This window comes from Crocuta crocuta, unplaced genomic scaffold (assembly GCF_008692635.1).
Source record: "Crocuta crocuta isolate KB4526 unplaced genomic scaffold, BGI_CrCroc_1.0 scaffold110, whole genome shotgun sequence".
Classification (NCBI taxonomy): Eukaryota; Metazoa; Chordata; class Mammalia; order Carnivora; family Hyaenidae; genus Crocuta; species Crocuta crocuta.
Window position 1 is genome coordinate 3,160,562 of NW_027527386.1, and position 23,824 is coordinate 3,184,385.

Below are 23,824 nucleotides of genomic sequence, written 5' to 3' on the forward strand. Positions count from 1 at the left end.
TGTGAGTAGGGGAGGCAGAGAGAGGGAGAGAGCGAGAATTCCCAGCGCAGAGTCCGACACAGGACCCCATTTCACAAACCACAAAATCATGACCTGAGTCGAAATCAAAAATTGGATGCTTAGCCAATTGAGCCACCTGGGTGCCCTTAAAAAGTACTGTCTCTGAATCATGAATATATGATGTGTTTCCGTTATTTATATCTTTAATTTCTTTCAGCAATGATTTGTAATTTTATCTCCTCTGAGTCTTTTGCCTCGTTGGTTAATTCCTAAACATTTAATACTTTTGGATGCTATTTTAACTGGGATTGTTTTTGTAACTTCCTTTTCAGATTATTTATCATTTGGTTTAGAAGCGAAACTAACTTTTGTGGTTTTATCCTGATATTTTGCTAAGTTTACTTATTAATTCTAGTGTGTGTGTGTGTGTGTGTGTGAGATTTTTAGCGTATTCTACACATAAGATGTACAGAGATTATTTTTATTCCCTCCCAAGTTGGATGCTTATTTCTTTTCCTTGCCTGATTGCCCTGGGTGTAACTTCTAGTACTCCATTCAACAGGGGTGGTAAAGTCATTCTTGTTCCTGATTGTAGAGCAAAAGCTTTCAGTTTCTTACCACGGAGTGTGATGTTCTCCATGGGTTTTGCACGTCGATTTTATTACGCTGAGGTGGTTCCTTTCTATGCCTCGTTGATGGAGGGTTAACATAAAAGGGTGTTGAATTTTGTTGTGATGTTTCTGCATCATTTAAGATAATCGTTTGATTTTTTTTCTCTTCGTTCTGTGAATGTGGCATATTGCATGGGTCAGTTTTTGTATGCGGAACATTCTCACATTCCAGGGATCAATCTCACTTCATCACGATGTACAGTCCTTTCAGTAGAGGCTGCTGAAATCTGTCTGCTGGCATTTTCTTGGGGAGTTTTGTATACAAATTCATAAGGGAGATTGGTTTGTAGTTTTGTTTCCTTGCAGAACCTTTGCCTTTTTGATCAGGGTGGTGCTGGTCTCCTAGAGTAACTTAAGACGGGTTCCTTCCCTCTTCAACTTTTTGGAAAATTTTGAGTAAGGATCAGTCGTCGTCTTCTGCAAATGTTTGGTACAGTACACACCTTCAGGGTGAGGACTTTTCTCTGGGAGAGTTTTTTTTTTTGGGAGAGTTTTGATGACTGACTCAATCTCCTCATTAGTAGATTTCTATTTGGATTTCTTCATGGTTAATTTTCGGTAGATTTTGTATTTCTAGGAATTTGCCCATCCCATCCAGGTTGTCCAATTTGTTGCTGTGCGTTCCTGCCTAGTATTCTCTTGTAATCCTTTTTTCTGTGCTCAGTAGCAGTGTCTTGTCATTGCTGCTCTTAGTAATTTGAGCTTTCTTTTTCTCAGTCCACCCAGCTAAAGGTTTGTCAATTTTGTTGATCTTCTCAAAGAATCACGTTCTGGTTTCATTGATTTTTCTCTATTTTCTTTTTCACTTATCTCTGCTCTAATGTTTATTATCTCTTCCCTTCCACTAGGCTTGGTCCCCCTTTCTCTGCTTCTGAGGTTGTGAAGCCGGGTTGTTGATTTGAGGTCTTCCTTGCGTTTCAGTATAAGCATATGCACATACGTTCTCCCTTAGTAATGGTTTTGCTGCACTGGGTTTTGCTAAGTTTATCCTTTTCATTTCTCTGAAGTACTTTTAAATTTCCCTTGTGATGCCTTCTTTGATCCATTGGAGCTATTTGGAAGTATGATAATTAACACTGCCGTCAGAGAAAAGTGCCATTTGAAGAGAAACCAGATGTTGGGTTGATGAGGGTGAAGGAAGTCTTCGTGCCGTTACAGCCACTGCATCCGCCCATGCACGTCTCTGTGTTTGAATAAAATTACAGCAATTTGAAATACTTGGAACGGGGGCGTGCCTGGGTGTCTCAGTCGGTTAAGCGTCCAACTTCGGCTCAGGTCATGATCTCACGGTTGGTGAGTTCAAGCCCTGCGTCGGGCTCCATGCTGACAGCTCAGAGCCTGGAGCCTGCTTCAGATTCTGTGTCTCCTCTCTCTGTTCCTCCCCTGCTCACGCTGTCTGTCTCTATCCAAAAATAAATAAATAAAGATTTTTAAAAATTTAAAAAAAGAAATACTTGGAAGTAAAATCTTATTAAAATTTTGAGAATAGATAATAAAGGAACCTAATGTTTCAAAGAGTGCACAAGTTCTACGTGGAGAATAGTTGTCTTTGTGCTCTTCTCGTATGTCTGCTTCTCAGTGTTTCACAGAGAAACAGGCCGGGGTACCTAACGGAACCAGTAGTGGGTGATTGAAGGGCATCTGGTGGCAGGGCACGTGGCGGCATGTGCCTTTGTGGTGTCATTGGCAGCTGTGACGCTGTTGGATGTGACTGTGCATGTGTTGAGCTCGCTGTGCGGCCTGCTGTGGGAAGGTGTGTCCTTGGCACCTGGAGGCCGCCACTGTGCCAGCCCGTGCGCCTCGTGCCAGAGACCTGCTCCCCAGTGGGTGCGGCTGCGCACCTCTCGTGATGCTTCTTAGCAGCAGGACACATCTGTCCTTTATGGGAACGTTAGCGCTGGGAGAGACCTGGGACAGGCCCTGGAGAGAGACATACTACTGAAGCCCAAGGAGTACGATGCCCCCAAACAGGGTCCCCGTCGGGAAGACTGGGCTGGGCCTTTGTTTCACGGCCACAGTGTTCCCAGAGGACTGACAGGACTCAGCATCTAGTCACGGTCACTGCCAAGATCTCTCATCGGGAAAGGAGACAGGGGCAGATCAGTGAGAGGAGTAGGCCCCTGGCCCCAAGCTCGGGAAGCAAGGGCCAAGCTTTTGGGTCCTCCCCCGGGAGGCTCCCAGGGTGCACTTCATGAATTGTTTGTGACAACTCATGTAAACTGTCGCCAGCCAGGGAGGTCAGCACAGGGTCAGCGGCAAGGGTTTTATGGGGCAGCTGCTCACGCGAGGGCCGCCTGCCTGTCATGTGCCACGGTTTCTACAAACAGCCCTGACGTAGCCAGGCCTTCAGAGGACAGCGGTCAGGCTGCTGTGTTCCCTCTTCTCTACAGTCTAGGCCTTTGGCCCTCCGTTTACAGCAAAATAGTTACCCATACGAGCCATGGGGCAGGGTGAGACCATCTTCCGGTGCTGGTGTCCGTTATGATGTTTAAGGACAGCAGACTTGGGGAGAATAATGGCTTTCCTTAGAAAGGGGGCTAGGTTCCTCCTTGAACTCCTGTGTCCCCCCCGTTTGCCCGGCCTATCAATTCACACCCAGCACAACTGTGCCCAATAGATGGGAGCCGGCCTGAATGTCTCCCACAGCTCAGGCCGTGTCCGCACCGCCGACGCGCGCAGGAAGGACAGTCCCAAAGGAGGCAGAGGGGGCACGGCTGTCAGGGTGCCCCGAGCACACGCTGGGGCATCAGGCAGGTCAGGCTCAGAGGTCCCGTGGGGCCCCTAATGTGGCCCCTTCTGCCCCTAGCGTTCTCTGCCCTGTCCAGATAGCTTTTTTTTTAGTTTATTTTTTTTACAAATACTTTATTGTCAAGTTGGTTTCTATATAACACCCAGTACTCATCCCCACAAGTGCCCCCCTTCCCCCCCACCCCCATCAGTCCTCAGTTTGTTCTCAGCATTCAAAAGTCTCTCCTGGTTTGCCTCCCTCCCTCTCCCCAATTTTCTCCCCCCTTCTTCTCCCCCACGGTCCTCCGTTAAGTTCCTCCTAATCCTCCTATATGTGCAAACATATGGTAGCTGTGCTTCTCTGCCTGACTCATTTTGCTAAGCATAACACCCTCAAGTTCCATCCACATTGCAACAAATGGCCAGATTTCATTCTTTCTCATTGCCATGCAGTATTCCATCCTATAGATAAACCACATCTTCTTGATCCATTCGTCCATTGATGGACACTTAGGCTCTTTCCATGTTTTGGCTACTGTTGAGAGTGCTGCTATGAACCCAGATAACTTTTTTTTTTTAATGTTTATTTATTTTTGAGAGAGACAGAGAGTGAGCAGGCGAGGGGCAGAGTGAGATGGAGACATAGAATCCGAAGCAGGCTCCAGGATGCGAGCTGTCAGCACAGAGCCTGATGTGGGGCTCGAACTCACAGACTGCGAGATCATGACCTGAGCCGAAGTCGGACGCCCAACCTACTGAGCCACCCAGGCACCCCAACTTTTTTAATGTCTTATTTATTTTTGAGAGCAAGAGTGACAGAGCACGAATGGGGGAGGGGCAGAGGGAGAGGGAGACACAGAGTCAAACTAGGCTCCAGGCGCGGGGCTCGAACTCACAGACCGCGAGATCATGATCTGAGCTAAAGTCCAACACTTACCTGACTGAGGCACCCTGGTGTCCCCCATCCAGATAATGTAGTTCAGTCATTGATTTCAGAATGACTGCCTCACTCCCAGATGGCTTGCCTCTCCTGACCCCAGCTTGTCCACTTCATTAGCCTGGACGGTGTCTCCAGGGACTCCACATGGGAATCACAGAGCCGGGCGGTGCCGGCCAGACTTGGTGGGTCAGCCCAGTCGTCTGCGCTCAGACGCTCACAGCACCTTGGAAAGGTGGCATGAGTTTCCTTCAGAAAGGATTCTGAGAAACAAGGTTAACATTGGCACATTGGCCTCTGCCTTCCCCGTCACCTCACTGGACGCCAGACTTGTGTCCCGTTTAGCCATTATAACATGACATCTTATTTTTAATTTTTTTAATGTTTATTATTGAGGCAGAGAGAAACACAGCACGAGTGGAGGAGGGGCAGAGAGAGGGAGGCAGAATCTGAAACAGGCTCCGGGCTCTGAGCTGTCAGCACAGAGCTCGAACGAGAGCTCATGATCTGAGCCCAAGTCGGACACTCAACCGACTGAGCCCCCCGGGCGCCCCGATATGACATTTGAAAATCAGCCCCTCCTCTCATCCAGACCTTTGCTGTGGAAGAGGAATAAAAACATTTCCATAGAAACCATTTTGATCCGGCTCATTCAGACACATCCGACTTACAACTTGTTCAGGACGAAATGCTAAGTTTGAAAACTGAATGTGCACCGCCTCCCACCCATCTTGCCCCGCTGACTCCTCCAGCAAGTGGCCCGGAGGAGAGGAGTGCAGACCACAGTGCGGCGTGCGCACCAGAAGGGGCGAGGGAGGCGGGTCAGGCTGCCAGCAAACAGCCGTCATGGCCACGAGCCCGAAGTCAGGGGTGGGCAGACAGGCCACTGTCCCAGGGTTGTGCCCTCCCCCAAACTAACAGCTTTTGGTAGGAATCACAAGTTAGCAGCGCGGTCCGTCTGTGTATCAGATGATCACTGTACCGTTTTGGTCGCTGCAAACATTTCACATTTATGTCTGTTTTGACCATCCACACATCCATCCAGAAGCAAGGAGCACAAAACAGAAAGACTGCTCCCCCCTCCAACCCCCACTCTTTTTAATCATTGCAAATTCACTCAGACCCCAAGTAGTCAATTCGGCATTTATAGTGTTGGCCTTTAAGCAAGATCGTGGGCGGGAACGCAGGAGAGGCCAGGGGAGGGGTATGCTGAGGCAAGGGCTTTGGCAAATGCAACCTGCAACCTGCAATTCTTTGAGTTCAAACACCTACACCCTGTGGTGCAAATCACTGGAAAGACCCTGATCCAGAATAGTCATTTCCAAAGTCCTGAGTGCACCTCATATGGCCTAGAACTTGTAACCGTCAAGATGCTTAGGGGCGCCTGGGTGGCTTAGTCGGTTAAGCGTCCGACTTTCGCTTAGGTCATGATCTCGCGGTTCGTGGGTTCGAGCCCCGCGTCGGGCTCTGTGCTGACTGCCAGCTCAGAGCCTGGAGCCTGTTTCAGTCTGTGACTCCCTCTCTCTCTGACCCTCCCCTGCTCACGCTGTCTCTCTCTCTCTCCTAGAAATAAATAAAGACATTAAAAAAAAAAATTAAAAAAAAAAAAAAAAAGATGCTTGAAGTAGGCCCCTGCCTTTATTTTAATGGGACGTCATTACTGTAAACTCCATGAATGCACAGCTGTGTAAGTATTCCTCCCCAGAATTTACAAATACTTCCGAGCAGTTCCTGAAACACTTAATTCATACAAACGTAATGAATAAATAGTGAATTAATGATGAGCCCCTCCCTGCAACTGTTACTGTCCATAGAAAAAAATGCACATCATTTCCTATAGTGCATTTCCTATTATCCGGCTTGTCGTAGTTCACTTTCCCGAAAGGTCCCTATTCCCTTATAAACCAAACCGTTGCCATGTTAATGATCTCTCTCTCCTCACAAAAATATAAGACCAGGAGTGTAAACATTTGTTTGTTTCATGCCTCTACATCCAGAGCTTAGGATGCCCTGATTAGCTTTAACCCTAATTGTATACATTTTGAGGATAAAATGCTGGGTATATGAGAGCTGCTCAGAAAATAGCATCAAGGGGGGCCTGGGTGGCTCAGGCGGTTAAGTGTCCAATTCTTGGTTCCAACTTGGGTCATGATCTCAAGATTTGTGGGTTTGAGCCCTGCATCAGGCTCCACACTGATAGTGCAGGGCCTGCTTGGGAGTCTCTCTCCCTCTGTGTGTGTGTCCCTCCCCGACTTGCGTGTGCATGCTTGCTCTCAAAATAGATAAAAACTTAAAAAAAAAAAAAATCCCGGAAAGAAAAGTCCTTGAATTTGTACAAACCTAGTAACACTGACAGATTAAATGTTGCCTAACTTGGCAATTAGTTCATTTCACAGTCCATATTTGCAATGGGATTTTTAAATATATCCCAAGTGAAAAGTAAAAACATTTCTTTGTACCTGTGTTGGGGGAGCACATGGAGATGCTGGCATCTTAAGTCTGAGAATGAATGTCAAGTGCATGCTATCTGTTTTGAGGGTCCTCTTCATTAAAAGGGGCAGGAATCCCGAGTAGCTGGAAGTCCGTGTTGCTTTCCAGGTCTCATGCATGTCTGACAGTTCATGAATTTGAACCTAGAAGTCTACAGGGAAGACATTTAGGGAAATACTCCCAGCCTTACCCACATTTCCGTAATGAAATCCAGTATAACCATCCCCCAGCTCATCTGTACATTTTATTATGTCAAAGGTCTCTATTCTTTCTGTGTCTTTGAGAGACAGAACGAGTGCGGGAGGGGCAGAGAGAGAGAGAGAGAGAGAGAGACAGAGAGGGAGATATAGAATCAGAAGCAGGCTCCAGGCTCCGAGCTGTCAGCACAGAGCCCAGTGGGGCTCTCAAACCCTTGAACCCTAGAATTGTGGGGTCATGACCTGAGCCGAAGTCGGATGCTGAACTGACTGAGCCACCCAGGCGCCCCAAAGGTCTCTATTCTTCATTCAGAGCTTGCTGTCCAGTTCATGTGGAGAAGCAAGGAAAAGAGCAGACTGCAGGAGATAAAGATCGCTCTTTGTAGAGTTTTGCATACTTATAAAATTTTGCATCAGACTTGGTTTTTTTTTTTTAAACTTTTTTAATATTTTTTATTTATTTCTAGGAGAGAGAGAGAGAGAGACAGCGTGAGCAGGGGAGGGTCAGAGAGAGAGGGAGTCACAGACCGAAACAGGCTCCAGGCTCTGAGCTGGCAGTCAGCACAGAGCCCGATGCGGGGCTCGAACCCACGAACCGCGAGATCATGACCTAAGCGAAAGTCGGATGCTTAACCGACTAAGCCACCCAGGTGCCCCGAGACTTGTTTTTTTTAAACAGACTATTTTAGGAAGAAAAAAAACTACATTAGTGATATCCACCACGTGGCATGAACAGTAAGAAAACTGCAAAGTTACTAAAGTTCTGTTATTCTGATGATACAGAAAAACTGGTTCTGTTCGTCTCAGCCTGTTGGTAGCGATGTTATTGGCTAGGAAAGCCTAGGGGCACCCCCTGGGCTGTACTACTTGGCGTGAGCCCCCCAGACCTGCCCCACCCAGACCCAGTGTTGTGACCGGACTGTTCTTCTCAGGACTGTAAGGTGCACCTTACCAACAGCCACCAGGGAACTCACGGGAACAGGGTTTATCCCAAGTCCTGGAGACTACGTAGCACACCTGGGGCCACAAAGCAAGGTTGTGAGTGAGGGGAGAACGCAGACCTGGTGTTCTACGTACGCTGGGGGCAGGGGCAGGGGGTGGTTCCCTGTCTCCTTGTTCTAACGGCAGCTGGATTACACAACCAGCAAGGCTGACTCCCGAGGGAGCTTGGAGTGGATGTACTGTCAGGCACTGACGCTCAGTACAGCAGTTAGACTTTCGGTAGCATTACAAGCACACGTGAGGTTACTGTGGCTCAGATACACTACAAAGGAAGAAAAACTAGAAAATCGAGAAGCAGGGGATGCTATTCAAACCTGTGCGCTCTGCCTGAAGGAAGATTCGGAGAATTATTTCTCACGTGAACATTTGTGAAAGAATTCTGAAAGAACGTGACATTCACTATTTAGGGGCCCATTTATAAAAATGTATTTTGCGAGAGCAGAGGAGGGGCAGAGAGAAACAGAAACAGAATCCCAAGCAGGCTTCATGCTGCCAACACAGAGCCCAGCACAGGGCTTGAACCCATGATCTGTGAGATCATGACCTGAGCTGAAGTCAAGAGACACTCGGGGCGCCTGGGAGGCTCAGTAGGTTTGTGTCCGACTTCAGCTCAGGTCATGATCTCCCCGTTCGTGAGTTCGAGCCCCGCGTCAGGCTCTGCGCTGGCAGCTTGGAGCCTGCTTGGAATTCTCTCTACCCCTCCCCTGCTTGTGCTCTCTCTCAAGATAAATAATAAACTTAGTTAAAAAAAAAAAAGTTAGGCACTCAACCGACTAAGCCACCCAGGTGCCCCTAGGCACCTAGGGGTCCATTTTTTAAATGAGGCAATGACCAACACAATACCATATTTATATCTTCTATATTTTTGCCTTGGCATGAATTTTCTGGGGCATTATACATAAATTAGTACAAGGTTTTCCAACATGACTTAGAAATATGGAATTCCTCTCTAGAAAGTACGACTTAACTGAAATGTTTCACACAGACCGTGCCTTCCTGGAGCTACTACCCAGAGTGCATCCTCACATGGTTCAGAAAGGTTGAGGGCCAGCTGAAGGCTTTCCCACAGTTTGCACTGGTGAGGTTTCTCTCCGGCGTGGGTTCTCACGTGCCCCTGGAAGGTTTGGGGGAACCGAACGATTGCCTACAGTTAAAGAGCTTCTCCCCAGTGTGCACTCTCACACGTATGCAGAAGGTTTGGGGCCAACTGAAAGCCTTCCCACACTCCTGACGCCCGCAGGGCTTCTCTCCAGTGTGAGTCTTCTTGTGTCGTTGAAGAGACTGGGGGTAACTGAAGGTTGTCCCACACTGTTTACACATAAAGGCCTTCTCCCCGGTGTGCGTTATCATGTGCCTTCGGAAGGTTGAGGGATAACTGAAGGCTTTCCCACATTCTGTACACTTATATGGCTTCTCCCCAGTGAGTTCTTGCGTGTCTAGTAAGACTGGCCGTGCTGCACCGCTTGCATTTATAGGCTTTCTCTCCTGAGTGACGCTTTATGTGTTGAGAGAGGGAGTAGGGATGCCAGACAGTTTTCCCACATGACTTACATTCATAGGGCTTCTCTCCAGTACGTGTTATCATGTGCCTTTGAAAGACTGAGGGATAAATAAAGACTTTCCCACGTTCCTTACATTTATATGGCTTTTCGCTGGTGTGCGTTCGCATGTGCCCAGGAAAGCTTGACAACTGACTGAAGGCTCACCTGCACTGCTTGAATCATAGGATTTCCCTGAATTGTGTATCTTCACTTGTTGAGTGAGGGAGCAAGGACGGTAGAAGGCTTCCCCGTGTACTTTGCATTCATAGGGCTTCTCTCTAGTGTGTGTGATTGTGCGTCTCTGAAAGATCGAGGGATAACTGAGGGGGTTCCCACATTACTTGCACTTACACGGCTTCTCCCCAGTGTGAGTTCTCGCATGTCTACAGCGGCTGGAGAATTCATGGAAGGTTTTCCCACAATGCTTTGCGTTCATAGTTTTTCTCTGTAGTGTGAATCCTGATACGCTGAGTGAGGGAGTAGAAAAAAGGAAAAGTTTTACTACATAATTTACATCCATAGGGTTTCTCTCGAGTGTGAGTTCTCAGGCACGTGGGACAAATGCAGGCCTGCCAGCATTCCTGACACAGATAAGGCTTTTGTCCACAGTGAGATCGGACATGCCTCTTAAGGGAAGAAAGATGCAGGAAGCCGTTTCCACACTTGGTGCGTTCATAGAGTTTTACTCCAGTAGAAATATTCTTGCAGGAATCAAGGTGGGAAAAGTGGCTGCAGGTGTCTCTGTGTTGATTCCTTCATTGCTTTCCTGGAATCTGTCTGTCACAGGATTTCTGTTCAAAGTCCAAAGTACATTGTCAATGTTCTGTTTATTAGTGATTTGGTATTAGCAACTAATAAGTATTATAAATAAATTACTAACTCCATTTTATTATTTTTTTTAAATTTTAAATGTTTTTTTACTTATTTCTGAGAGAAAGAGAGAGAGCAAGTGAGCAGGGGAGGGTCAGAGAGAGAGGGAGACAGAATCTGAAAAAGGTCCAGGCTCTAGCTGTCAGCACAGAGGCGGATGCGGGGCTCGAACCCACTAACTGTGAGATCATGACCTGAGCTGAAGTCAGACACTTAACTGACTGAGCCACCCAGGTGCCCCTAACTCCATTTTAGTGCACAGGAAGTTTCTCTACCCTCTGTGGATTGTCTTAGAGCTCATTACATGCCCTGGAAGCGACCTCAGCATGTTCAGTGTTCATTACTGATTGTTCTGTATGGGGTCTTCCTAGAATCATTTTTTTTAAATGTTTTTATTTATTTCTGAGAGAGAGACCGTGTGATCAGGGGAGGATCAGAGATACAGGGAGATACAGAATCCGAAGCAGGCTCCAGGCTCTGAGCTGTCAGCACAGAGCCCGACACAGGGCTTGAACCCCATGAACCGTGAGATCATGACCTGAGCCAAAGTCAGACGCTCAATTGACTGAGCCACCCAGGCGCCCCTCCTAGAATCATTTCTTTTTTTTTTTTTTAATGTTTTTATTTATTTATTTCTAGGAGAGAGAGAGAGACTGCGTGAGCAGGGGAGGGTCAGAGAGAGAGGGAGTCACAGACTGAAGCAGGCTCCAGGCTCTGAGCTGGCAGTCAGCACAGAGCCCGACGCGGGGCTCGAACCCACGAACCGCGAGATCATGACCTAAGCGAAAGTCAGACGCTTAACCGACTAAGCCACCCAGGCGCCCCTCCTAGAATCATTTCTAACTGAATTATACTTCAGACAAAATTCTAGGGGTGCCTGGGTGGCTCAGTCGGTTAAGCGTCTGACTTTGGCNCTAAAAAAAAAAATTAAAAATAAACATTAATTTTTTTTTAAATTAAAAAAAAAAAATCCAAAGACAAAATTCTAAATAAACAGATTTGGAACTGGGTTTTTGTTTTTTTGTTTTTTAAGTTCATGACCTACTTAAATTCTGTCCTGAGATTGTGACATTTTTATCTTGTGACTGCAGCTGCCCTCAGGTGTCCGGCATGGTTTCCATGCTGATCTTCAATGCCATGGTCTTCCCAATGTTTTTTCTAAAATGTAGGCACAAGAATTATTTCTTGTGAATTTCTAATGAATTTTCTGTTCATTAGATTTTTTTTCTTCTCATGTGCATCCTGTGGAACCAACACACTGGCTTTAAACAGTGTCTCATCATCTGAAATAAAAAGGTGAATGAACATATTAAAAGAAGAAGGCCCTTCTGAGCAAAGAAAGACTTTGGTGAGTTTAGTGCTTTTAGAACTTTGCCAATGGCAGGCAAAAGGGGTCAAAATAGTACACTATTTACTGATGACTGTCACAGGGTTTCCAGGAAGACACCTCTCTGTGAACCAAAACAAAGCAGGAAGCCAGCACCCACACTACTAAAGCCAAAGGGGCTTCAGATCTTCTAAACCAAGACAAAGATAAAATCTCACTTTAATGCATACATTTCCATTACCAAGGGGACATTGTTGGATTCTAGGTCTGTGATGGCCGTGACCACATCGGTCTTTTTGTTGTTGTTAGTATTTTTTAATGTTTATTTTTGAGAGACAGAGTGAGTGGGGGAGGGGCAGAAAGAGAAGGAGAGACAGAATCCAGAGCAGGCTCCAGGCTGTCAGCACAGAGCCTGACGTGGGGCTCGAACTCACGAACTATGAGATCAGGACCTGAGCTGAAGTCAGATGCCTAACTCACTGAGCCACCCAGATGCTCCACACATCTGTCCTATTTACCACAATGTATTCCTTTTCCGTATTTCAAATCTAGGAAAAGCATGAGTGAGAGAGATTTGTTGGCCTGAAGCCGTCCTCACCCACTGAGACCAGTTTCTGGAAGGTTTCCCACATCACATCTCTCTAGAGGTTCTTCTGCACAAAATCCAGCAAAGACTACTCCTCCAAGGTGAAGTCCACAGCCACATTCTCAAAGAGCACTGAGTTCTGAAATGCACATGTGTGTGCAGGAGGTAGGGTAAGTGTGAAAGCACTGGGGAACTAAACTCTGTTCATGGAAAGTTCAAAACGGAAGCTCTGGTCTCACAATATGTGCTCTACTGCTCACAGGCCTCTGTGAGCCGCTACGGAACCAACCTTCACTCTACATGTCCTGTGGCCACTCTTCTACTCCTTTCTATCATTAGGGCCCAGAGAGATGTGCCATGCATCTGAAATAAGTACTTCTGTTGGAAAGTATGCAGTAAAAGGGTAAAGATTTCAGTTATCCAAACCGATTCCAGTAATCCTTTAGGACTTATTAAACTGAGTCCTAAAGCACATTCTTTAGACCTAGCCCTTCATCAGTTCCTGGGAAGAAATATGCAAGCCCTCGAAATACACTGATAACTCTGTGTATATAGGTGAGGCCTTAGGCCATGGCAGAGCCCTTCTAACAATGTGATTTCTCTCTTTTCTTTCTTTTCCTTCCTTCTCTCTCTCTCTTCCTCTCCTTCCTTCCTTCCTTTTTTAAAAATTCACATCCAAGTTAGTTAGCATATAGTGCAACAATGATTTCAGGAGTAGATTCCTTAATGCCCCTCACCCATTTAGCCCCTCCTCCCTCCCACAACCCCTCCTCCAGTAACCCTGTTTGTTCTCTATATTTAAGAGTCTCTTATGTTTTGTTTTTGTTTAAAAAATTTTTTAATGTTTTTTTTTTTTTTTTCTGAGAGAGAGAGACAGCGTGAATAGGGGAGGGTCAGAGAGAGAGGGAGATACAGAATCTGAAACAGGCTACAGGCTCTGAGCTGGCTGTCAGCACAGAGCCTGATGCGGGGCTTGAACCCATGAACCATGAGATCATGACCTGAGCCGAAGTCGGACACTTAACTGACTGAGCCACCCAGGCGCCCCTCTTATGTTTTGTCCCCCTCCCTGTTTTTATTTTTGCTTCCCTTCCCTGATGTTCATCTGTTTTGTATCTTCGAGTCCTCATATGAGTGAAGTCCTATGATTATTCGTCTTCCTCTAATTTCACTTAGCATAATACCCTCTAGTTCCATCCACATAGTTGCAAATGGCACAATTTCATTCTTTTTGATTGCCGACTAATACTCCACTGTATATGTGTATGTATATGTGTGTATACACACACACACCACCTCTTTATCTATTCATCCATCAATGGGGATTTGGGCTCTTTCCATACTTTGACTATTGTCGATAGTGCTTCTATAAACATTGGGGTGCATGTGCCCCTTTGAAACAGCACACCTGTATCCCTTGGATAAATACCTAGTAATATAATTGCTGGGTCATAGGGTACTTCTGTTTTCAATTTTTTGAGGAACCTCCATACTGTTTTCCAGAGTCGCTGTACCAGTTTGCATTCACCAGCCATGCAAAAGAGATCCTCTTTTTCTGCATTCTCACCAACATCTCTTGTTGCCTGAGTTGTTAATGTTAGTCATTCTGACACGTGTGAGATGGTATCTCAGTGTGGTTTTGATTTGTATCTCCCTGATGATGAGGGACGTCAAGCATTTTTTCATGTGTTGGCTGGCCATCTGGATGTCTTCTTTATAGAGTGTCTGTTCATGTTTTTTGCCCATTTCTTCACTGGATTATTGGTTTTTTGGGGTGTTGAGTTTGATAAATTCTTTATAGATTTTTGGATACTAACCCTTCATCTGATAAGTTGTTTGCAAGTATCTTCTCCCATTCCGCTGGTTGCCTTTTAGTTTTGCTGATTGTTTCCTTTGCTGTACAGAAGACTTTTATTTTGATGAGGTCCCAATAGTTCATTTTTGCTTTTGTTTCCCTTGCCTCCAGAGAAAGAAGTTGCCACAGCCAAGGTCAAAAAGGTTTTTGCTTGCTTTCTCCTCGAGGATTTTGATGGCTTCCTGTCTAACACTTAGGTCTTTCATTCATTTTGAGTATATTTTTGTGTATGGTGTAAGGAAGTGGTCCAGATTCATTTTTCTGCATGTCATTGTCCAGTTTTCCCAGCACCAGTTGCTGAAGAGATTCTTTATTCAACTGAATTTTTTTTTTTTTCTAGGAGAGAGAGAGACAGCGTGAGCAGGGGAGAGTCAGAAAGAGAGGGAGATACAGACTCTGAAACAGGCTCCAGGCTCTGAGCTGGCAGTCAGCACAGAGCCCGACGCAGGGCTCGAACCCACGAACTGCGAGATCATGACCTAAGTGAAAGTCGGACGCTTAACCGACTAAGCCACCCAGGCGCCCCTCAACTGAATATTCTTTCCTGCTTTGTCAAAGATGAGTTGGCCATATGTCTCTGGGTCCATCTCTGGGTTCTCTATTCTGTTCCATCGATCTGAGTGTCTCTTCTTGTGCTAGTACCATGCTGTCTTGATGATTACAGCTTTGTAATACAGCCTGAAGTCCAGGATTGTGATACCTCCTGCTTTGGTTTTCTTTTTCAAGATTACTTTGGCTATTTGGAGTCTTTCCTGGTTCCATACAAATTTTAGGATTGTTTGTTCTAGCTCTGTGAAGAATGCTGGTGTTATTTTGATAGCTATTGCATTGAATATGGAGATTGCTTTGGGTACTACTGACATGTTAATAATACTTGTTCTTCGTATCCAGGAGCATGGAACTTTTTTTTTGGGGGGGGGGTGTCTTTTTCAATTTCTTTCATAAGCTTTCTATGGTTTTCAGTGTATAGACTTTTCACCTCTTTGGCTAGATTTATTCCTCGGTATTTTAAGGTTTTTGGTGCAATTGTAAATGGGATCGATTCCTTGATTTTCTGTTGCTTCATTATTTGTGTATAGGAATGCAACTGTTTTCTGTGCATTGATTTTATATCCTGTGACTTTGCTGAATTTATGGATCAGCTCTCGAAGTTTTTTTGGTGGAATATTTTGGGTTTTCCGTATACAGCATCATGTCATTTGCAATGAGTGAAAGTTTGACCTCCTCCTAGATGATTTGGATCCCTTTTATTTTTTTGTGTTGTCTGATTGCTGTTGCTAAGACTTCCAATACTATTTTGAATAACAGTGGTGAGAGTTGACATCCCAATCACATTCCTGACCTTAGGGGGAAAGCTCTCTGTTTTTCCCCATTAAAGATGATATTAGCATTTGGTCTTTCAAATATGGCTTTTATGATCTTGAGGTATGATCCTTCTATCCCTATTTTGAGGGTTTTTACTAAGAAAGGATGCTGTTATTTCGTCGAATGCTTTCTCTGCATCTATTGAGAGGATCATGTGGTTCTTATCCTTTTATTGATGTGATGAATCACACTGATTGTTTTGTGGATACTGAACCAGCCCTCCATCCCAGGTATAAATCCCACTTGGTTGTGGTGAATAATTTTCTTATTGTTGGATCCAGATGGCTAATATTCTTGTTGAGGATTTTTGCACGCATGTTCATCAGGGAAACTGGTCTATAGTTCTCCTTTTTAGTGTGGTCTTTGGTTTTGGAATCAAGGTAATACTAGCTTCATAGAAAGACTTTGGAAGTTTTCCTTTCCATTTCTATTTTTTGGAACAGCTTCAAGAGAATGGGTGTTAACTCTTCCTTAAATGTTTGGTAAAATTCCCCTAGAAAGCTGTCTGGTTCTGGGCTCTTGTTTTTGGAAGATTTTTGATTACTAATTTCTTTACTGGTTATAAGTGTGTTCAAATTTTCTATTTCTTCCTGTTTCAGTTTTGGTAGTTTATATGTTTCAAGGAATTGTCCATTTCTTCCAGATTGCCCAATTTGTTGGCATATAATTGCTCATAATATTCCCTTATTTTTATTTCTCCTGTTATGATCTCTCCTCTTTCATTCTTTTTTTTTTTTTTAATTTTTTTTAATGTTTTATTTATTTCTAGGAGAGAGAGAGAGAGACAGCGTGAGCAGGGGAGGGTCAGAGAGAGAGGGAGTCACAGACTGAAACAGGCTCCAGGCTCTCAGCTGGCAGTCAGCACAGAGCCTGACGCGGGGCTTGAACCCACGAACCGCGAGATCACGACCTAAGCGAAAGTCGGACGCTTAACCGACTAAGCCACGCAGGCGCCCCTCTCCTCTTTCATTCTTGATTTATTTGGGTCCTTTTTCTTTTTGATCAAACTGGCTAGTGGTTTATCAATTTTGTTAATTCTGTCAAAGAACCAGCTTCTGGTTTCATTGATCTGTTCTGTTGTTTTTGTTTGTTCGTTTTGATAGCATTGCCTTCTGCTCTAATCTTTATTATTTCCTGTCTTCGGCTGATTTGGGGCTTTATTTGCTGTTCTTTTTCCAGCTCTTTAAGGTGTCAGGTTAGGTTGTATATCTGAGAACTTTCTTCCTTCTAGGAAGGCCTGGATTGCTCTATACTTCCGTCTTATGACCGCCTTTGCTGCATCCCACAGGTTTAGGGCTGTGGTGTTCTTTTCATTGGCTTCCATGTACTTTCAGATTCCCTCTTTAACTTCTTGCTTAGCCCAGTCATTCTTTAGTAGGATGCTCTTTAGTCTCCGAGTAATAATGAGATTTCTGACGCATGCCTTCTTTTGTACACCTGGAGCCTTGGGGCACACTGTATCAGACTCCTAGAGGAACTGGATGCTGAGAAGCTAAGACCAGCCACATGGCCATGCCCATGACGAACCTTCAATAAAAATCCCAGACTCCAAGGCCTGGGTGAGCTCACCCGACTGCAAAGATTTCACACATTAAGCTCTATCTATCTGTACAACTTCACTGAGAAGGCTGATTTTTCCTGGATTCTGCCTCATGTTCCTTTTCCATTCACTAATTTTAATACAGACCCTTTCTCTGTAGTAAACTGCATACTGTGGATAACAGCTTTTCTGAAGTAAGTCCTTCCATGGAATAAATATTTCTCTGAGCCCTGTAGTGAATCCTCAGATCTGAGGTTGGTGTTGGAGACCTGACACAAATGACCGTCAACTCCCTGGGTTATGACATAATTCACTACAATTCACTACAAGGGCTAACAGGAAATTAAAACTGTCCAGATTATTAGTGAACTTGACGACAGAATAATTGGTTATACAATCCAAAGAACAGAGAATAAAAATGTAGAATTAATGTAAGGTACCATTTAGTGAAACCAACATACGTGTGAAGGACAGAAGTGAACAAATTCTCAAGAAATAATGGCTGTCTTGGAAAAGAAAACCAAATCAGGAGGCATCACAATCCCGGACTTCAAGCTGTATTACAAAGCTGATTATGCTAAGCGAAATTAGTCAGAAAAGATAAATGTCATATGACTTCACTCATATGAGGACTTTAAAATACAAAACAGATGAACATAAGGGAAGGGAAGCAAAAGTAATATAAAAGCAGGGAGGGGGACAAAACATAAGAGACTCTTAAATATAGAGAACACACAGAGGGTAACTGGAGGGGTTGTGTGGGAGGGTGAGCTAAATGGGTGAGCATTAAGGAATCTACTTCTGAAATCATTGTTGCACTATATGCTAACTTGGATAAGTTAGCTAAATGCTATAAATTTTAAAAATAAAATTAAAAAAATAGGGTGCCTGGGTGGCTCAGGTCATGATCTCACAGTTTGTGAGTTCTAGCCCTGCATTGGACTCCGTGCTGACAGTTCATAGCCTGGAGCTGGTTTCATATTCTGTGCCTCCGTCTCTCACTGCCCTCCCCTGCTCACACTCTATCTCTCCCTCTCTCAAAAATTAACATTAAAAACATTTTTAAAGAAATAAGGGCTAAAAATGATCTAAATTTATTGAAAATCAAATTCACGTCCACTCAATGGTCTCCAAAGAGGAAAACTGCAAAGAGATCCACGGACAGGTATATCATAGTGAAAACTGTGGAAGTTCGACATGAGGAGAAATCGTGAAAGCAGCAAGAGAAAAACCGGTCACCGAAAAGGGAACCACGAGAAGACCGAGGCAGCAGAGGTGAAAGGGAACGGAAGAACGTATTTGGAGTGCTGAGAGAACGAGCAACTGCCAATAAAGGATGTATATCTAGAAAGCTAACTTTCAAAAGTGAAGGCAAAATGAACACAATTCCAAATAACAAAAATCAAGGGGATTTTTTTTTTCCTAAGAGAAGCACCTTATAAGAAAATACTAAGAAAATTCTTTAAGCTGGTACCAATTGAAGGATGGAGCTAATATAGCCACACAGGAGGAGGACTCCAGGCCTCATCCCTTTAACACAGGTAGATAGTATTGTGTCACTCTGAACACCCAAGAAATCGATCTGGAGACGGACAGAACAAACTGCATATAACTAGAGGGAGAGGTGAGGCCCCTCTGAGGGAGCTAGGAGGGGTGGAAACGTGGTTTGGGGGAGAAACAGATGCCAGGTGCCATGGAGGAGAGAGAAGATCACACAGGGACAGGCACAAGGAGACCATTTCCCCGAAACTGTCGGCTGGGAAAGTGAGAGGAGCTGACCAGCGGGGCTCAAAGACACGTTTCAGTGGCTGGCACGCTTGGCTGCGGTAAAGACCTGAGACCCTGCCCTCCTCCTAGAGAGAAGACAGCCACACAACCCTGGGGCCGACTGCATGACCTCAGGATCACCAAGGGACAGGGAGAGACCGTTTCCCCTTTATGGAGTGCATCTGTGAGAGTGACATTTGCAAATTCACCTCTCAAGGGACAGAAGAGCCCATGGGTGCCATTCCCTCACCCATGCCTCAGCACAGGCACAGAAACACCTGTTGAGAGCAGGTAAACTGGACACCCTCTGTTTAGCCTGGATGTTCCAAATGCCATGCCCCTGTGATCTGGTATGGTTGCCCTTCTGATCCATTCCTCCATGGCAAGACCCTTCGCACAGGACCCGCGCAGGTCCCAGCCACACCAGGTCCCTGAAATTTGGAGTTTTAAGAGCAAGCGAGCTTGTGGGGCATGTATGTCGCTTAGTTAAGTGTCCAACTCTTTGTTTTGGCTTAGGTCATGATCTCCTGATTTGTGAGTTCAAGCCCCACACTGGGCTCTGACAGTGCAGAGTCTACTTGAGGTTCTCTGTCTCCCTCTCTCTGGCCCTCCCCCGCTCTCTCTCAAAAATAAATAAAGGGGTGGCTGGGTGGCTTAGTCAGTTGGGCGTCCGACTTCGGCTCAGGTCATGATCTCGCGGTTTGTGGGTTTGAGCCCCCCATCGGGCTCTGCTGACAGCCAGCTCAGAGCCTGGAGCCTGTTTCAGATTCTGTGTCTCCCTCTATCTCTGACCCTCCCCTGCTCCCATTGTCTCTCTCTCAGAAATAAATAAAACATTAAAAAAATATTTAAAAAAATTTTTAAAGAAAACAAGTATATATCAGCCAGCTTGGCTGTGACAGAGCCCAAAAAGCACTGTGCTACTCCAAGCAGACAAGCAACCCACACACAGTGTGAGAACAGCGATTTAAAAAAAACCTAGGACGTCTGAGGGGAAATTTTTCACTCTTCTGGGAGGGCTTCCCTGAGAGCAGCTAATATGGACCCTCCTCTCAGGGGCAAAAGAACTGGCTGGTGCCATTTCCCTACCCCACTCCTCAATGTAAACCAATTTCAGTAAACAGCACGGCATCAGCCCTGGCTACCTAACCTGCTTACACGACGTCCTGCCTCCTTGTGCTCTGCAGGTACTGCTGGCCCAAGAGCAGAAGACAGGTTTTCCTAACACAGAGAAGAAGACAGAGACCTAGACAAAATGCTAAGATAGAGGAATTCATCCCAAAAGAAAGAACAAAAAGAGGTCATGGCCAGGGATCTAACTGAAGGAGATATAAATAATATGACTGATGCTGAATTTAAAGCAACCATCGTAAGGACTTGAGATTCTACTCAGGATCTCAGCTGTAACTGAGATCTGTAACTGTGGATATAATGAACATAAGGATGGAAGCAGTACAGGAATGAATAAGTGATATAGAAGATAAAAATATGGAGGGAAATGAAGCTGAACAAAATAGAGAGAATAATGGTAGATCTTGAGAGTAGACTTAGGGAACTCACTAAACTCCATCCAACGTAATAACATTTATATCATAGGAGTCCCAGAAGAAGAAAGGGGGGCAGAAAGTTTATTTGAGGAAATAATAGCTGAAAACTTCCCTAAGCTGGGGAAGGAAACAGAAATCCAAATCCAGGAGGCACAAAGAACTCCCATCAAAATCAAGACATAGTGTAGCTAAACTTGCAAAATATAAAGAAAAATTCTAAATGCACCAAGACAAAGAAAGTTGCTAACTTACAAGGAAAGACAAATAAGGTTAGCAGCAAATCTCCCCACAGAAACTTGGCAGACTAGAAGAGAGTAGCATGATATAGTCAATGTGCTGACTGGGGAAAATGTGCAGCTAAGAATATTCTGTCTAGCAAGATTATTCAGAATAGAAGGAGAAATAGAGTTTCCCAGACAAAAACTAAAGGATTACTGACCACTAAATCAGCCCTGCAAGAAATATTAAAAGTGAGTCCTTTGGGAAAGGAAGACCAAAAGTGACAAAGACTAGAAAGAAACAGAGAAAATATCCCAAAATAATGATACATTACTCTGAATGTAAATAGAATGTAAATGCTCCAATCAAAAGAGTATCAGAATGGATAAGAAAACAAGACCCATCTAGGGGTACCTAGGTGGCTCAGTCAGTTAAGCATCTGACTTCAGTTCAGTTCATGATATCATGATCAGTGAGTTTGAGCCCCGTGTCAGGCTCTATGCCAACAGCTCAGAGCCTGGAGCCTGCTTCAAATTCTGTGTCTCCCTCTCTCTCTGCCCCTCCTACACTTGCACTGTCTCTCAAAAATTTTAAAAAAATTTTTTAAAGACCCATCTATATACTGCCTTATTTTATTTTTATTTTTTTTTAATTTATAGGAGAGAGAGAGACAGCATGAGCAGGAGAGGGTCAGAGAGAGAGGGAGCCACAGACCCTGAAACAGGCTCCAGGATCTGAGCTGGCACTCAGCACAGAGCCCGACGCGGGGCTCGAACCCACGAACCGCGAGATCGTGACCTGAGCGAAAGTCGGACGCTCAACCGACTAAGCCACCCGGGCGCCCCTATACTGCCTTATTTTAAAAGACTCATTTGAGACCTAAAGACATCTGCAGATTGAAAGTAAGGGGATGGAGAACCATCTATCATACAAATAGACATCAAAAGAAAGCCAGAGTGGTCATACTTACATCAGACAAACTAGATTTTATATTCTGTTTTCTGGTTTTTTTTATTTTTGAGACAGAATACAAGCTGGGGAGGGGGAGAGTGAGACACATACACACAGAATCTGAAGTAGGCACTAGGCTCCAAGCTGTCAGCACAAAGCCCAATGCGGGGGCTCAAACCCACAAACTGTGAGATCACGACCTGAGCCAAAGTCAGACCCCTAACCTATTAAGCCATCCAGGTGCCCCAAACAAATTAGATTTTAAACCAAAGACTATAACAAGAGACGAAGAAAGGCATTACATCATAATTAAAGAGTCTATCCTTCAAAAAGAGCTAACAATTGTAAGTATTTTGCTTCCAACTTGTGACACCCAAATATATAAATCAATTAATAACCATAAAGAAACTCATTGATAATAATAGTGGACACTTTAAGGCCCCACTGACATCAATGGACAGACCACCTAAGCAGAAAATCAACAAAGAAACAAAGGCTTTGAAAGAAACAATGGATGGGATGTACTTAACATATATTCAGAATAGTTCATCATAAAGCAGCAGAATACATATTCTTTTCCAGTGCACATGGGACATTCCCCAGAATACATCATATACTAGGTCACAAATCAGGCCTCAGCAAGTACAAAAGATTGAGATTATACCATGTGTAATTTCAGACCACAACACTATAAAACTTGAAATCAGCCACAACAAAAAAATTAGGCCACAAATTCCTGGACGTTAAAGAACACCCTACTAAAGAATGAGAGGATTAATCAGGAAATTAAAGAAGAAATTTTAAAAAGTACGTGGAAACAAATGGAAGTGAAAACACTATGCTCCAAAACCTTTGGGATGCAGCAAAAGTGGTCCAAAGAGGGAAGTATATTGCAATACAGGCCTACCTCAAGAACCAACAAAAATCTCAAATACACAACCTAACCTTACACCTAAAGGAGCCAAAAGAAGAAGAAACAAAGCCAAAAGCCAGCAGAAGGGAAATAGTAAAGATTACAGCAGAAATAAATGATATAGAAACTCAAACAAAAAAACCAGTAGAACAGATCAATGAAACAAGGAACGATAGTACTTTGAAAACACTAATAAAATTAATAAACCTGCAGCCAGACTTCTCAAAAAGAAAAGAGAAAGGATCCAAATGAATATAATCACAAATGAGAGAGGAGAAATAACAACCAATGCCACAGAAATAAAAACAACTATAATATTATGACAAATTATATGCCATCAAATCAGACAATCTGGAAGCAATGGATAACAGCATGTAAAAGCATGCTAGATGCATATAAACTACCAAAACCAAAACAGGAATAGAAAACTTGAACAGACTGATCACCAGCAAAGAAACGGAATCAGTAACAAAAAATCTCCCAACAAACAAAAGTCCAAGACCAAATGGCTTCACAGAGGATTTCTACCAAACACAGAAAGAGTGAATACCTGTTCTTCTCAAACTGTTCCAAGACATAGAAATGGAAGGAAAACTTCCAAACTCCTTCAATGAGGCCAGCATTAACCCGATTCCAAAACCAAAGATTCCACCAAAAAAGAGAACTACAGGAACAGTATCCCTGAGGAACAGAGATGCAAAAATTCTCAACAAAATACTGACAAATGGAGTCCAACAGTACATTAAAAGAATCATTCACCGTGATCAAGTAGGATTTATTTCTAGGCTGCAAGCGTGGTTCAATATTCACATATCAATCAACATGATACATCACATTAATAAAAGAAAGGATAAGAACTATATGATCATCTCAATAGATGCAGAAAAAGCATTTGATAAGGTACATCCATTCATGATAAAAACCTAGAACAAAGTAGGGATAGAGGGAACATAACTCAACATCATAAAGGCTATATATGATAAACGCACTGCTAACATCGTCCTCAATGGGGAAAAACTGAGAGCTTTTCCTCTGTGGTCAGGAAGAAGACAGGGATGTCCACTCTCACCACTGTTACTTAACATAGTACTAGAAGTCTCAGCCACAGCAAACAGACAACAAAACAAAATAAAAGGCATCCAAATTGGCAAGGAAGATGTCACACTAGCACTATTTGCAGATGACATGATACTCTATGTAGAAAACTCAAAAGACTCCACCAAAAAGTTACTAGAACTGATACATGAATTAGGTAAAGTCTCATAATACAAAATCAACATACATAAATGTATTGCATTTTTATACACCAATAATGAAGC

At 44.1% G+C, this 23,824-nt stretch overlaps 1 long non-coding RNA gene and 1 pseudogene across 1 annotated transcript in view; both read right to left on the reverse strand.

Moving 5' to 3' along the window:
• Nucleotides 1-8,866: 8,866 nt before the first annotated feature.
• On the reverse strand, nt 8,867-10,001 carry LOC144221424 (uncharacterized; annotated as a pseudogene).
• A 1,432-nt stretch (nt 10,002-11,433) lies between these two features.
• Nucleotides 11,434-23,824, reverse strand: part of LOC144219850 (uncharacterized) — a 35,163-nt gene continuing 22,772 nt past the window's right edge. The window contains exon 3 of the long non-coding RNA XR_013331529.1: nt 11,434-11,718. This is a non-coding gene — a long non-coding RNA (uncharacterized LOC144219850). The remainder of the gene's footprint in view (nt 11,719-23,824) is intronic.